The 14,796-nt window shown below is 36.7% G+C and overlaps 1 protein-coding gene and 1 long non-coding RNA gene across 3 annotated transcripts in view; one reads left to right on the top strand and one right to left on the bottom strand.

Moving 5' to 3' along the window:
* septin9a (septin 9a) overlaps positions 1 to 14,796 on the top strand; it is a 108,810-nt gene that overhangs the window by 19,055 nt on the left and 74,959 nt on the right.
* The window catches only part of LOC125271053, a 39,823-nt gene that overhangs the window by 9,971 nt on the left and 15,056 nt on the right, over positions 1 to 14,796 (bottom strand). For both annotated transcript variants that reach the window (XR_007185502.1, XR_007185504.1), the window contains exons 2-3: positions 7,291 to 7,509; positions 2,650 to 2,982 (exon numbers count right to left, since the gene is read on the bottom strand). This is a non-coding gene — a long non-coding RNA (uncharacterized LOC125271053). The remainder of the gene's footprint in view (positions 1 to 2,649; positions 2,983 to 7,290; positions 7,510 to 14,796) is intronic.

Genomic DNA, 14,796 nt, shown 5'->3' with positions numbered 1-14,796 from the left:
TCACATGCGATATATCCCCCAGCTCTAGTATATATATTGTATTGTTATATATTATATTGACAACTCATCAATTAAATATTTTCCATCTTATAATCTGCATAATTGGGTGTTTTTAAATAAACAACACTGACAGAAACTATACTATAAAACTATATATGTTTTAGGGCTGGACAATATGACTATATATATAACATTGATATAAGTGATTACGCGGATTTAAACCTACCTATATTGTAGTTATATATTCACAGGCCGATTAGCTTTATGTATTTCCCCGGCGTCGAAATCAGGCACATATAAACATACTGCATGTCAGTATCCATGGATTAGGTTTATTTGACAAGTTGTAAGGAACACTTTCGAGCCCAACCTTTAGTGTAATCGTTTGTTTTACTCGCATTTTCGCTATTAAATCCATGTAACATAACATGTCTTTATTTTACAAGGACGCAGGCACATTTTCCTAATATGATAATTAAAAACCAACAGACTGATGAAAATGCAGGACATTTTCTCAATATGCGATGTGCGGGACAAGGAGTGAAAATGCTGTGCGGTGCAATGCAAAGCGGGACGGGTGGTCACCCTACTCACAAGATCCAGAAAACTAAGATAAAGATCATCTTCTCTTCATAAGTATTTATTATGTGTCCTTACCATTCAGCTTAGTAATTGTGTATTTTGAACTACATTTTAAAAATGAATTTATATTACTGTTACATGTATATGTGGTGCTAAAAGTCAAAACTGATGTATCAGACCTTGCTAGCTGCCAGTTATCAGCAATATTAGCATAAATGTCATTTCCGCAACATGTCTTTACCGCAGAATTTTTAGGTGTTGCGGTAAAGACTTTGCGTTGCGGTAGAGACAAATTTTTACACTGCAATCTAAATATAAACATGCCATTTTTGCAACCCTAGATGATACCAAATTCATCTTAAAAGATGACAGAAATGCAGAGACTTAATGAGAAAAGACCCTGACAGATATGAATTGTTATGGAAAAAGAGCATTTTAAAAAGAGCAGATAAAATGACAAATCAGAAACAGAAGACAGTGGAGGATAAACAAAAGAAACCAGAGGACAAAACTAAATACTGAAGGCCTCAAATTAGTTTGTTGTTATAAGTTCATAAAAGTATTAGTTTTTAAACCAGTCTTTCCCGCAATACCTCTTTAACAAAATACCTTCCATTTTTGTCTGTTACCGTTTTTCTCTACAGTTTACCTATTGTTAAGGCTACATTATTAACATGTCATTAACATTGTGTCCTTACCGACACAAACTGTCATTAATGCAGCAATGATTTATTTTAATTATTAATCAGACTGTTGTTTGCAACAGTTTGTATTTTAACCCTTCAGTAGACATGATTTACACATTAAAATGACAATATTTGTCATAAAAATTTAAATATTGTATCTTTGGCATGTATTAAAACAATTGACATCTAAGGTTTGCATCAAAATTTTCTATGGCATAAAGAATATCATAAAATCCCCTAATTTTAAATTATTTTTTAATATCTGTATTTACAAAAATGGACAAATCTTAAAAGTAACAATGTAAATGTATTACATTTTTATAAAAATTAAAAAAGAAAAGTGTATAAAATTACCGTTATTGTAATGTTGCGGTAAGGACATTTTGTAAGAAGAGATGAAAACCATACAAAAATAAACACGTTCCAGATTAAAATCTTAGCATCTACATTCAATTTTGTGTACATTTTTATATGTATTACAGACTGTGATGGTTAAAATTAAAATTCATAGAGGTTGATTTTTTTAGAAATGGGAGAGTCAAAAGTGCCCGTTAGTTGCAGAAACACCCTCATACAGTTGAGCTTTATGGCTTCCTCTCTTTTATATTTTACACATGAAAGCTAAAAGAATTGATAGAAATAGGAATGAGAATGAAAAACAAAAAGCATTGAACACAATAAAGACAATGAAATATGACCATGTGATTGATCTTTTCGACGGATGGTGTCAGGTCTAGTCTTGTCCAGAAACTTTAACTCTTGTTGTATTTAGAATCACTGAACATGTTCAGTGACTCTTAAGTTTGTCAACTTTTTTCTTTTTATGAATTCTCTCCCTCTTCCCTTTCACTAATTTTCAAGTTTTTGCAGGACTACTATAAACACTTTTCACTTTTTCGAATTGTATTTGAAAATCAAGAACCGTCTGTGCTCATTGATTGTACTTGCATACAACCAACAGTGTCTGCTAATTGGCTAATAGGAAATTAAGATTGAATCCCATATTTTAATTATTCCAAATAAGAACTTTGTCCTCAATTTGCACTTAATAATTTGTTACATTTATATAACACTTTTTTTTTTCTTCTTAAAGCACTTTACATATGGAAGGGGGAATCTCCTGAACCACCACTCTCGTTTGTTTCTATGGTTACCTATGATTTGCACAGTTCAGTTCAGTCCCTGGTCGGTTCTCGGTTATGGTTTAATGTGTGGTTTCCTATCTTCTAGTGTCTCCTAGCGATGTCCTGCGTTCTTGAGTTTATAAGTAAAGACTATTTTAAGAATATTTCTTCTTTGTGCATGTTGCTTACCACACTACAACGTGACAGAAGAACTAACCAAAAAGAAAGGATTTAAAAGAAAAAAGTGATAGACTTACCATCAGTATGCCTCCTCCTCCTGGAGCAAGAGGAGTGTTACCTCGAGGACCACACAAAGGATTTTCCCGACCTGGCTTGCCTTACTCACTGCCCTGACCGCTCCCTTCTACCAGACGAGCCTCAACGAGCGGTCCAAGGCACTCCTGCCCGACTTTTGTGGATTATATGGAGTGGATTATCCTGCACTGTGGTTCCCCTCACCATCTGCGAGGCAGCGGAAGAGGAGCACATCAGCCCTGCACCTGCCATGGACCCAGTAAAAAAGACCACCATGGTCCATGCACTAGTGCCAACTCCTACCCCAGAAGCCAGAGCCATCTGTCATGTCAGTCCTAAAGTGAGAGTTGCAAATTCAGACATTTGCCCATTAGAGGATTTAAATGTCAGAGTGCAAAAAACAACAAAAACAAACAAAAAACAACTTATTTTGTATGGAAGAACATTTCTACCACTTAATACAAAATCATGTTTTTTTTTAAATCATACTTGTGTGTCAAAATTCCAAATATTTTTTTCATAATCATTACTTTATGACAAAAAAAAAAAAAGACATAATTATGACATAAAAAGTCAAAATTGTGAGAGAGTCGAAATTATGACATACTGGTCAGGGTTTAGATTAAGCCAGGATTAAGGTCTTAGTTCAGTTAGGACATTTAAGTAGCTTTTATAAATGTGCCTTAGAACAAAACCTTACTGGTGTGCATCTTGTGACAAAAGCAATTGCAAAAGCATGTTGCTTTCAGTTAAAACAGCTCAAACATGCATTTTAGTCTAGGACTAGGCTTAAAGGATTAGTTCACTTTCAAATAAAAATTTCCTGATAATTTACTCACCCCATGTCATCCAAGATGTTCATGTCTTTCCAGGATTATTCTCCTTATAGTGGACTTCAGTGGCCTCCAAACGGTTGAAGGTTAAAATTAGAGTTTCAGTGCAGCTTCAAAGGGCTTTAAACGATACCAGACGAGGAATAAGGGTCTTATCTAGTGAAACGATCAGTCATTTTCTAAAAAAAAAAAAAAAAAAATTATATACGTTTTAACCATAGATGCTCGTCTTGAACTAGCTCTCTTCTTCTTCTTCTTCTTCTTCTTCTTCCCTATTAGAATTATTGTTATATACTTAAATGTATATGACAATTTAGTTCAAACTTTGACCTGTGGAGGGCAGTAATACACTTAGCAGTGTCTACACTGCCAGAATTCTATTAGAGAAGAAGAAGAGAGCTAGTTCAAGACAAGTGTCTATGGTTAACACTCTGGGTTCGGCGGTCATGCCGGCGTGACCACCGCGTTTTTTTTCTAACCAGTGTTAAAGAGACTCAAAATACTTTGTCACTGTTGCACATACAATTAAGAGCTATACACCATTTTAATCTGTTGAATATCTTCTTTCATTTGTGTACACTCAGAGTAAAAACAAAATGTTGTGCTTTTTGCAAAATTAAGAAAACTAACATGATGCGTGATCTCTCGTCTCCCTCTGAACGAATTCCAATCTGATAGTTCTCAGAAAATGAACTGTAACTTAGCGAATACTAATCACAAAAAAATTGTGAAAAATGTTGAAATGTCAGGTTTTAAATCGTGTAAGTCAAATCGAAAACAAAAATTCTGTGTTTATGTAATCTGTATGAAAAGAGAGCCATGTCAGATGCCGGTGATTCAGCTTATTATACGCTAATGCGGCCACGCCCACGGAACGAGCACTATTTAGAGGCAAATACTGAGGCAACACATGCATACATCGTCTCAATCGTGTATTTATTGTCTTGAAAAGTGTTTATCTGGATGTTAAAGCCATGGTTAGCGAGCTCTAGAAGACATGCAGTTAGTTCCTGGTTCTTCTTCTTCTTTATATGGATTTGTGGACTAAAGGTGTACAGAGCGCCCTCCGGCTGCAAGTATGAATTGAAAACAGTATCCAGCGTTCATAGTGAAGACAATAAATATTGAATAAATATTACTCCTCTGTATAGAAAATTGACAAACATATGAGAATCCATCAATATTTCTCCAAATGTGCATGCTTTTAAGCTAAAAGTCTATATGAAATGCCATAGAAGTAACATAACTGTTCAGACACTTTGCATCACAGAAATGCATTACATTTTAAAGAATATAATAGAATACCATTATTTTAAATTGTAATAATATTTCACAGTATTGCAGTTTTTTCCTGTATGTTTGATTTACACCATGATGAGCTGAGACATAATTTTTTCACAGCCTACCTGTCTGAAAGAGCTCATTATTTATGCAGGACATTAGAGCTCTTTATGCGATTCTTTTGTCTTCTCAGGTGTAAATGACCCATTATTCATGATGATTCACGCCTCCACGCATACTGTGTTTCTTGACCAAAGATGTTTTAGAAAATTTAAATCTCTCTATTGTTTTATATGAACAAGCAGGCAGCATAATTTTTACCTCATTTTGAAGCAAAAACTCGAGTCTACAACCTCCAATAACCAGAAGTCTTGTGAACACAAATTTAATATATATTTTTTGGCTTTATTTCAGTGACTTAAGTTTTTTGCTTTTTCAGTAACCACGCATAAACGTTATTCCTTCAAAAACACAAACGTACATACATGTTCCTCACATATTATTGTAGCCTAGTTTGTGCTGAATACAGTGTAATGACACTTTTTCCATTAATATGTTTATGAACAACTGAAAAAAGCACAAATGTCAGGGCATGTCAAACCTTCTCCAGGGCCCCAAAAAACCTCAGACCCCTGAGGGTTAAAATGTATATAATTTTTTATTTTTTTCGAAAATGACCCATCGTTTCTCTAGATAAGACCCTTATTCCTCGTCTGGTGTCGTTTAAAGCCCTTTGAAGCTGCACTGAAACTGTAATTTTGACCTTCAACCGTCTGGAGTCCATTGACGTCCACTATAGGGAGAAAAATCCTGGAATGTTTTCATCAAAAACCTTAATTTCTTTTCGACTGAAGAAAGAAGGACATGAACATCTTGGATGACATGGGGGTGAGTAAATTATCAGGAAATTTTTATTTGAAAGTGAACTAATCCTTTAAGCCTTGTCTGTGAAACTGAGGGACTAAATTGTAATTTTGACTGAGATTAAAAAAATGAGATTATGACTTTCTATGTGATAACTTTGACTTTTTATGTCATAATTAAGATTTACCAAGGCATGATTTTTTATTGTGTGGCTGAAATGGGCTTCCATATTTTTGAGTTTGAACATTTGAGATTTATTATTTATTAAATTCAGGAGCCCTCCTATCCATCATATCCTGTTGGCCATATTTGTTGGGCTAGTGTGTAGCATTACCACACCTATAAGATAAACACTTCTCACTTAGTACAGTCAGTTGCTGACCCCGCATTTGAATAGAATATAGCAGATGATACATTACTACATCAATATATAATATCCTTTAATCCTATTATTTATGCTCTGAAAAAAGTAAATATACCAAGGGTTGTTAAATCCTTGTGGATGAACAACCTCTCTTCTCTGTCAACATCAGCTAAAAAAGTAGGAGTTGTCACCAGGGCCTCACATGTATAAAACATCATGTACTTTATAAAACTCCTTCAAACAAGGCCAAAAAAGGAAGAGAGACAGAGAAACTTGTAAATTAAAGCAAAAATAACCTTCAGCGGGACCCCTTTGGTGTGTGCATGTTTAAAGTGGAAACGGCCTTCCTGTTTACATGCAAACAATATCTCGTGAAGGTAGCACTCACGCATATGGAAAGCTTCGGGTGTGAGGTGAACTGGTAAACTGAGCCGCTTACAATTCAGTAGACCATTTCAGGGTTGTCATGCAATAATGTTTACTTATTTATTTATTTTTGAAGGGGTACCTGTGATGAATGGTTCAAATTGCGACCCATTATAATAGTAATAATAATAATTTATTTATTTATTAACTAAATTTTTATAAAATAGAAAAAATAGTATTTAAATGTTTTTTATACACATAGCACACACAAATACTTGTATATGCGGATTACAGGGACTCTCCATAGGTGTAATGGTTTTTAGACTGTACAAACTGTATATTATATCCCCCTACACTAACCCTGCCCATCACAGAAAACTTTCTGCATTTTTGAATAATAATAATAAAAAAAAACAACACCTTTTTGGTATGTTTTTTAAGCCATTTGGTTTACGAGAACACAGGGAGTTTCCTCATAAACCATGTTTATGTTGTAATACCCATGCCATTATACTCATTTGTGTCTTAATAAACCACATATACAAGAACACACACACGCATATAAAAATGGTAAATGGAAAAACCTATTTAAAGAGGTTGCAATATGCAAGCCACAGTTCAATATGAGGAGGAAGAAATATCTTTCTGAAGATGAAAAGCATGACATGGTGCAATGTCTTGCAAAAGGCATGAAAACAATATTTTGTGAAAACTTGAATAGAGATTGTCGAACTGTCAAAAGATTTGTGAGTGATTTAGAGCACAGAAGAATTCGCTCTGGCTTATTAAGGAAATTTTCTGTCAACAGACTAATTCTATTAAAAAGGGCAGCCATAAAAAAAAAAAAGTCACTGTTGAGTAACAAATAAATATTTGAAGCTAAACCTCTCCATGCAGACTGGCAGTTATGCGTAAAGCTGCGTTTCTACACTCACCTGACAAAGACAAAGAAACACACTGAAAGAGTAAATCTGAGTGAACTCCCTTATAGTCTGGGTGTTAGGGACCCTCTCCAGATGTTCTGTTGCTGGAGAGTATTATGGGGTCCTGGGAGACGACAGCAGTGCAGATAGCCTGACTGGTGATCTGAGGCAGTGTGTAAACATGCAGAGGCTCAGGGAGGAGGAAAAGGACACCGTAGCTCTACTTTGCTCCTAAAATCAGAGTTCAGCAGACAATTTATACACATCAGGAGAATTAGCAACACAAATGCAACGTAGATCACCTAAATGGAAGCTAATACTGAAGTGATTGTTTACATTTTCCAGTGTCAAGGATATCTCTCTCTTTGCTATGTTAAATGAGTTATGGCTTCAGGCAGTTTGTGTTTCCAGAAGCCTCTCTCAGCCTGGTACAGCTCTTCATAATATAGCATGTGAGATCTCACCAGTGTTAATTATTTCATTTCAATTTTTGCATGCAGGAGGTGCTAGAATTCAGTCTGAAATTCTCAGACGAGTGTCAAATTCCACAATCGTTTGCACATATTTTGTGTGTTATAGCGACATCTAGTGGTTATACTGCTCTTTTTAATTTTATGAATGACCAGTTCTGTGAATTTTTGAGCTTATGATGGTGGGTGAATGTTGTCTAGAGCTGTGTGTCACAGGTGACCGTTAAATTACATAGCCAGCAATTTTTTAAAAAGCGGTTTGCTACATTACAAGCTAATAAAAAGTAGCAAATCTACACTACTTTTCTTAGGGTCCCTTAGACTTTTAAAAATGTTTTTGAAAGTCTTTATTGCTCACCAAGGATGCATTTATTTGATTATAAATGCAGTAAAAACAATAATTTTATAAATTATTACTACAATTTAAAATAGTTTTTTAATTGTAATATTCTAAAATGTAAGTTATTCCTGTGTTAGAAAAGCTGAATTTCCAGCAGCCAAAATTTGGGAGGATCTATTGACAGAAATGCAATATAATATACATAACTATGTTTTCTGTGGTACATAAAGACCTTACATAATGAACTGTTATTTTTTTGTTACTATAGAATGAGCCATTTCTATCACATACACCGCGGGTCCCCTTACATGTCAAGTCGCCATTATGCGCCGGCATGTTTCTACAGCAGCCCTAAACGGACAAACACTCTACAGAGCACGTTTCATCACCATTTTGTTTTTCTAAATCGTTCATGTTTTTAGAGGCTTGCATCGTCACTACATTGAATACGCACAAAGTAGTAGTAGTAGTAGTAGTAGTAGTTGCCTGGTTTATTAGAAGCAGAGACCGTTCTTTGTTAGAAGTAAGAAGAAACCTCATTGCTTCACACAGCTTCATTCTGCTGTCTCAGATGATGACATCTTTGTCTTGTGTCGGCCAGACGGCCACCGTAGCTTCTCGGAAGGTAGATGCCGCTAAAATGTACACAGTGCGCCTTTAATCCAGTCTTCAGTGTCACATGTTTCTTCAGAAATCATTATGCTCATGAAAAATCATGTCATGTAACATTTCTTCTTATTATGAGTAATAATCAGTTGTGTTTTTGCTGCTTAATATTTTTGTGGAAACATAAATTTTTTCAGGATTCTTGGATGAATAGAAAGTTTAAAAAACAGCATTTATTTGAAATAGAAATGGTTTGTATTATTATTAATGTCGTTACTGACACTTAAAAGCACAAAAAAAAAACTTGACAAAACTGACATCAGAAATACTAAATATACCTAAAAACAGCTAGAAAAAGGACATAAACGAATGACTACAGTAGAGTAATATTGTTAAATCTGAAATATAACTGAATTATGCTCACTTCTGAATAGTTTAGCAAATGAGCAAGGATTTCTGGGTGTACAGTAGTACTTCAGCTAATTAATATTCATGAGTCAGGCTGACCAGGTTAATACCATGTACCCCCTGAAACTTTTCAGATTGTTCCTATACATTTAACAGCACCTCGTCATCTTCCCCCTTACCGGATTTGTGTGGTGTGTATATGCGTGTTTACAAGTCTGTATACAGAAGGCCTGGTGTTTGCATTAGACATGCCTGAAGAACTGTGAAATCTGCTGTATGATTAGTCGCATACAGCTTGACTTTCCTGTTTTTGTAGGCTCTAGCCCATGACACTTCAGGCCTCAGTGCAGCATGTAACCCACCATTTCATAGTGTTTCCGATCAGTCATGTTCCAAACAAAACAGATTTCCTTCTGGGAGATGCAAAAAAACCCAACAAACCAGTCATACAACACCAGATCTGCAGTTAGCAGATTCAATCTGTAAACAAAACCAGCTCTTCAACTTGGTAGCCAGTGCACGTTAATGCCGTTAATGTCTGGATGAAATGCACACATGTGCTGTCGGTTCAGCAGAAGGTGTGGGCAGAAATGCAGCCCTGATGGAGTCCGAACTAAAGATGAGGTCACTGATTTATCACACCCTGTGGCCTCAACCCATCCTCCTCTCTACTATACGAGGAGCGCTGGTGGCCTCAGGCAATAGACGTGTGCTCAAATTCAGGAAACTACTGGGGAAGCCGCAAGCGCAGACGTGCACTCCTCAGGGATTCTGATGAAATATGTACCGCCGTTGCCCTCCACTTCTCAATCTGAATGGGTTTCATCTAAAAATAATCACGTTATCTCTTTTACGATTGCAAAAGAGCCTCGTTTCAGGGTGTACGGGGGCGTGTTGGAAAGTACAATTTGAGCATTCACTCAAATAACTCACGTTAGAAGCAAACAACTCGGTCAGAGTGAGAGAGGGAGGAGAGAGGGCAGGAATGAGAGAGTGAGAGAGCGAGAGGGGGTGGGGGGTTGTCATCAGTTTCTCATTCTGAGGTTTGCTGCGTTCAGAGAGCTGGAGGAAGTGGGAAAAACTTAGTTGGTCCTTTAAGAAAGTCGTGGGCTTGGATCTGGGGACCGCTCTGATCGCTTTCTCTTTTTTCCTCCCCCTGTTACCTCCTAATTTGGGATTTGTTTGGGAGCTGGAGAGCACCAAGTCTGTGAGAGTTTCGCCTTACTGGGAAAGGTTGCTTTGATCCCGCAGATTCAGCTTCAAAATGTCTGATTCCACTGTCAATCCACATTTGGAGGGAATAATCTCAGACTTTGAAGGTTTGTGTTCATTTTTTTTTATAGGATTGTCTCGAATTTTAAAAAGAAAATGTTGTTTTAAAGTACAAAACATTGAGCAGATACTTTTGAAATAGTTCTATTACTTTTAAATGTTATTATAAAGTGCGAATGGTCAATGTGAATCTGGAGTCTCTGTTTCTATATCCGAGTGTGCTGTGGTTGTGTCACGGAGGTCATGTGGCCGTCTGCAGCTCTGTGTGTGTATCTGTCATACACAGTACGTGCTATTCACTCTTTTCTGTGGGCTGTACACACAAACGGTCATGCATGACAGGAAACGTCCTCACTGCACTAACACGAAAGCAACAATAACCATCAGCACACTGACCGTGGCTATGAGGATCACACCTGGCTGCCGTCCGTTCATCCTGCCCACCTCCGCGAGCTTCACGTCTCTGTTTCTTTCTTTCATTTTTTTCATCATCGTGCTCCTGGCATTGATTTGCTCTGTCATCCCCCCCCCCTTCCCCCTTTCCTCTCTCAACACCTCTCATCCAGCTGCGAGAGACCCTGACAAACACACAAGCCTCTCATAGACAAGACGCATTCCCACTTGTCTGGCTTTTTCAGTGTCATCACTTATTGAGTCACAGAAATAGTTTTAAGCCAAATATCGGGAGGTCAGAGGACGAGGAATGACATGCAGGTCAGGTCAGGGTGGTCTTCATAAGTAAGCTGATGACCTGGCTCACCCGGATGAGAAGCTTTGGCTGTGCACCTGGCTGCTTCTTCATGATATATACTTTGACAGAAAGAGATGCTTTTGTCCAAAGGAGTGCATGGATGAGAGAGAGAGAGAGAGACAGACAGACAGACAAAGAGGCAGACAGTGTGCTCTGGCTTTGAGCTAAAACTTACAGACAAACTAAGGAGGAAATTCCACAGAAAGCGCTGAATTCTGTGGGTGCCGAAAATGGAGGGTTTGCCAGACGTAGAGTTCTCTCTATTTAAGACGTATGTTTACGAACCTGAATGGAGCTTATTTTTGTGTATGTGTTTTTGACAAGTCCAGATGTTGGAATAAACTTATTGTGGCCTAGAACCATCTAAGACAGGGACAAATTCTGGACGATACTGATAAGCCATAAGCCATTAAATATTTTCACGTTATGGCTAAAAACAATAATTGGCTGATATTAAAATTCTATACTATTTTGTGTAAATAAAATAAAAAAATGAATTTAGTGAATTTAGGCATCATAACATAATATATTAAACGACATTCATTTTGAGATTTGAGATTAAAGGGTTAGTTCACCCAAAAATGAAAATTCTGTCATTAATTACTCACCCTCATGTCGTTCCACACCCATAAGACCTTCGTTCATCTTCAGAACACAAATTAAGAAATTTTTGATAAAATCCAATGGCTTAGTGAGGCCTCCATTGACAGCAAGATAATTAACATTTTCAGATGCCCAGAAAGCTACTAAAGACATATTTAAATCAGTTCATGTGACTACAGTGGTTCAACCTTAATGTTATGAAGAGACAAGAATATTTTTTGTGCACCAAAAAAAAACAAAATAGCGACTTTATTCAACAATATCTAGTGATGGGCGATTTCAAAACACTGCTTCATGAAGCTTTGAAGCTTTACGAATCTTTTGTTTCGAATCAGTGGTTCGGAGTGTGTATCAAACTGCCAAAGTCACACCCCCCAGTGGTGAACCATTGAAATTTCGAAACACTTATGATGTAATGAAGCCTCGTTTACTGAAATCACATGACTTTGGCAGTTTGATACACGCTCCGAACCACTGATTCGAAACAAAAGATTTGTAAAGCTTCGAAGCTTCATGAAATTTTGAAATTGCCCATCTTTAGAAACTGTGGAATAAACTCGTTATTTTGTTTGTTTGTTTTTTGGCGCACAAAAAGTATTCTCGACACTTCATAACATTAAGGTTGAACCACTGTAGTCACATGAACTGTTTTAAATATGTCTTTAGTAGCTCTCTGGGCATTGAAAGTGTTAATTATCTTGCTGTCAATGGAGGCCTCACTGAGCCATCGGATTTTATCAAAAATATCTTAATTTGTGTTCTGAAGATGAACAAACGTCTTACGGGTGTAGAACGACATGAGTTAGATGACGGCAAAGGTAGGCCTAATCTAAATGTAAAAATAGTGAGCATGAACAATTAAATATACTATTAAGAATGGTATGATCAGTTTAAAAACAATTTATCATTAGTACTAAAATATTGCGAATCTCTAATTATAAAGTGACAGATTTTTGTTATGTGCCTTTAAGGGGCGGAGTTATCTGAAACTGGTATGAAAAAAATATTTAAATAAAGGTGCAGCAGTCTTAGCAAATGGATTGATTTAGTAAAAAAAAAAATGCAACCGTAAATAAACAAACAAACAATTGATTAAATACTATCCTGTTTTGCTTGTGGATATTTTGTTCCCTTTGCTACTAAGCCAGCAAATCTTATTTTCCAGTTTTGTGTGTGGTAGGCAACAGTCTGTCAGCGGTCTCAGGCTGAGACTAAACCAATTCAGACACATTCAGTGTCATTCACAAGTAAACACTGGAACGAGAGTGCTTGGATGATTGAGACAGATAGAAACATATTGGTTTATGTGTTTGCAATCCAGCAGGACTCGTTTAGAGAAACATAAATACTTGGCTAGTCTAGAATTGTCATAGTCTAAGAACAGGGTGCTCTGGATGACTTAAATTGGCAGCTTTTGGTCATTTTATGGACACATGACAACTATTTCAGATGGGACTCATTTCATTGCTAACAAATCAAACATCAGCACAGGAAAGCACATTATACTGCGACCAAACCACTTTCATGTTGCTGCATGTAAAGCTATAAGTGTTGTCTCTAAATTCATCATCAAGCGTGGCTATTTGCAGAATGTAAAGGCAGGACTGACCACACTATAAAGAGAAGTATGCACTTTATAGTGTGGTTCTGTGCAACGTTAGCTCAGGGTTGGAAAAGCATCTCACTGCTATATTCACAAAGTCTTAGCTTCAGGTAACGACTAGTAAATAAACAAGCAAATGCTTATCAATTCTATGGTAAGTTTCACATGAAGATGGGGAAAACCTTTCAGTACTGCTAAAAAAAAAAAAAAAAAAAGCTTAGACCAGCATGAATTTCCTGGCTGGTCTACCTGATGAACTAGCACAGTTTTAAACTTAGCTGGTGATGCTTGTCAACCAACTTTTGTTAAAGCTCGCTCACTAAAAATGCCTTGCTAGTTAAGAATCCTATTTGGAAACAAGTGAACAACATATGCTAGCCTTTTTAGCAGATTAGCGGCTCCCAGAGCAAAACAAATAAGAGATGCTATCTGCTAGCAGTGCCTCCTGCCAATGACATCACATCACATACAGCCTAATGCCGTTTTCATTCTTTCAGAGAAGGCTTGAGATTGGGGACATAGCAATAAATGACTTCCCTCTATTCAGTGCTGGCCTCCGCATAAGGAAATGGGCTTAATAAATGAAGCTCATAACTTCTGAAATTCATGGCTCTACTTTGGAAGTGAAAACATATTGATATACTCCCTGGAAACGTGCTATGTGCATGTGTTATGGTGAGCAGTCACATGACTGAAGTTTATGGCTATCTGTAACTGAGAGGATATTAAAGTTCTCATTTATGAAACCTTATAATATGCCTGAAGTTAACCCTTGCTAAGCCGCAGAACTTGAATGGATGATTGTTACGAGCATTGGTTTACCTTGGTTTAACACCAATCCAAAAGTTTTTGCACAGAGTTGGTTAAGACAGTAAAAATACTGGTCAATAAAAATATTGATGATCAGACATTTCGAGTAGATGTGTGGGGGATTAAAAGTCTAATAGGGAGTTAAAATAGAGACAGGAAAAGTTTATAAAATACAGTGGTGGTCAGAATTATTGGCACCCTTGGTAAATATGATCAAAGATGGCTGTAAAAATAAATCTGCATTGTTTATCCTTTTGATCTTTAATTCATAAACTTAGCAAAAATCTAACCTTTCATTGAAGAAAAAGAATTGAAAGTGGGGGGAAAGTCACATTATGAAATAAATGTTTATATCCAAAACACGTTGGCCACTATTATTGGCACCCTTTTATTCAATACTTTTTGTAACCTCCTTTTGCCAAGAAAAATCTCTCACTCTTCTTCTATAATGCCTGATGAGTTTGGAGAACACCTGACAAGAGATCAGAGACCATTCCTTCATGCAGAATCTCTCCAGAACCTTCAGATTCCAGCTCCATGTGGTGCTTCTTCTTCAGTTCACTCCACTCATTTTCTTTAGGGTTCAGGTCAGGTCACTGGGACGACCATGGCAGAAGCTTCATTTTGTGCTCAGTGACACATTTTTGTGTTGGTT

The sequence above is a fragment of the Megalobrama amblycephala genome, linkage group LG1 (genome assembly GCF_018812025.1).
Source record: "Megalobrama amblycephala isolate DHTTF-2021 linkage group LG1, ASM1881202v1, whole genome shotgun sequence".
NCBI lineage: Eukaryota > Metazoa > Chordata > Actinopteri > Cypriniformes > Xenocyprididae > Megalobrama > Megalobrama amblycephala.
The sequence above is the reverse complement of the archived record's forward strand: the minus strand, read 5'-3'. Positions and strand labels throughout refer to the sequence as shown.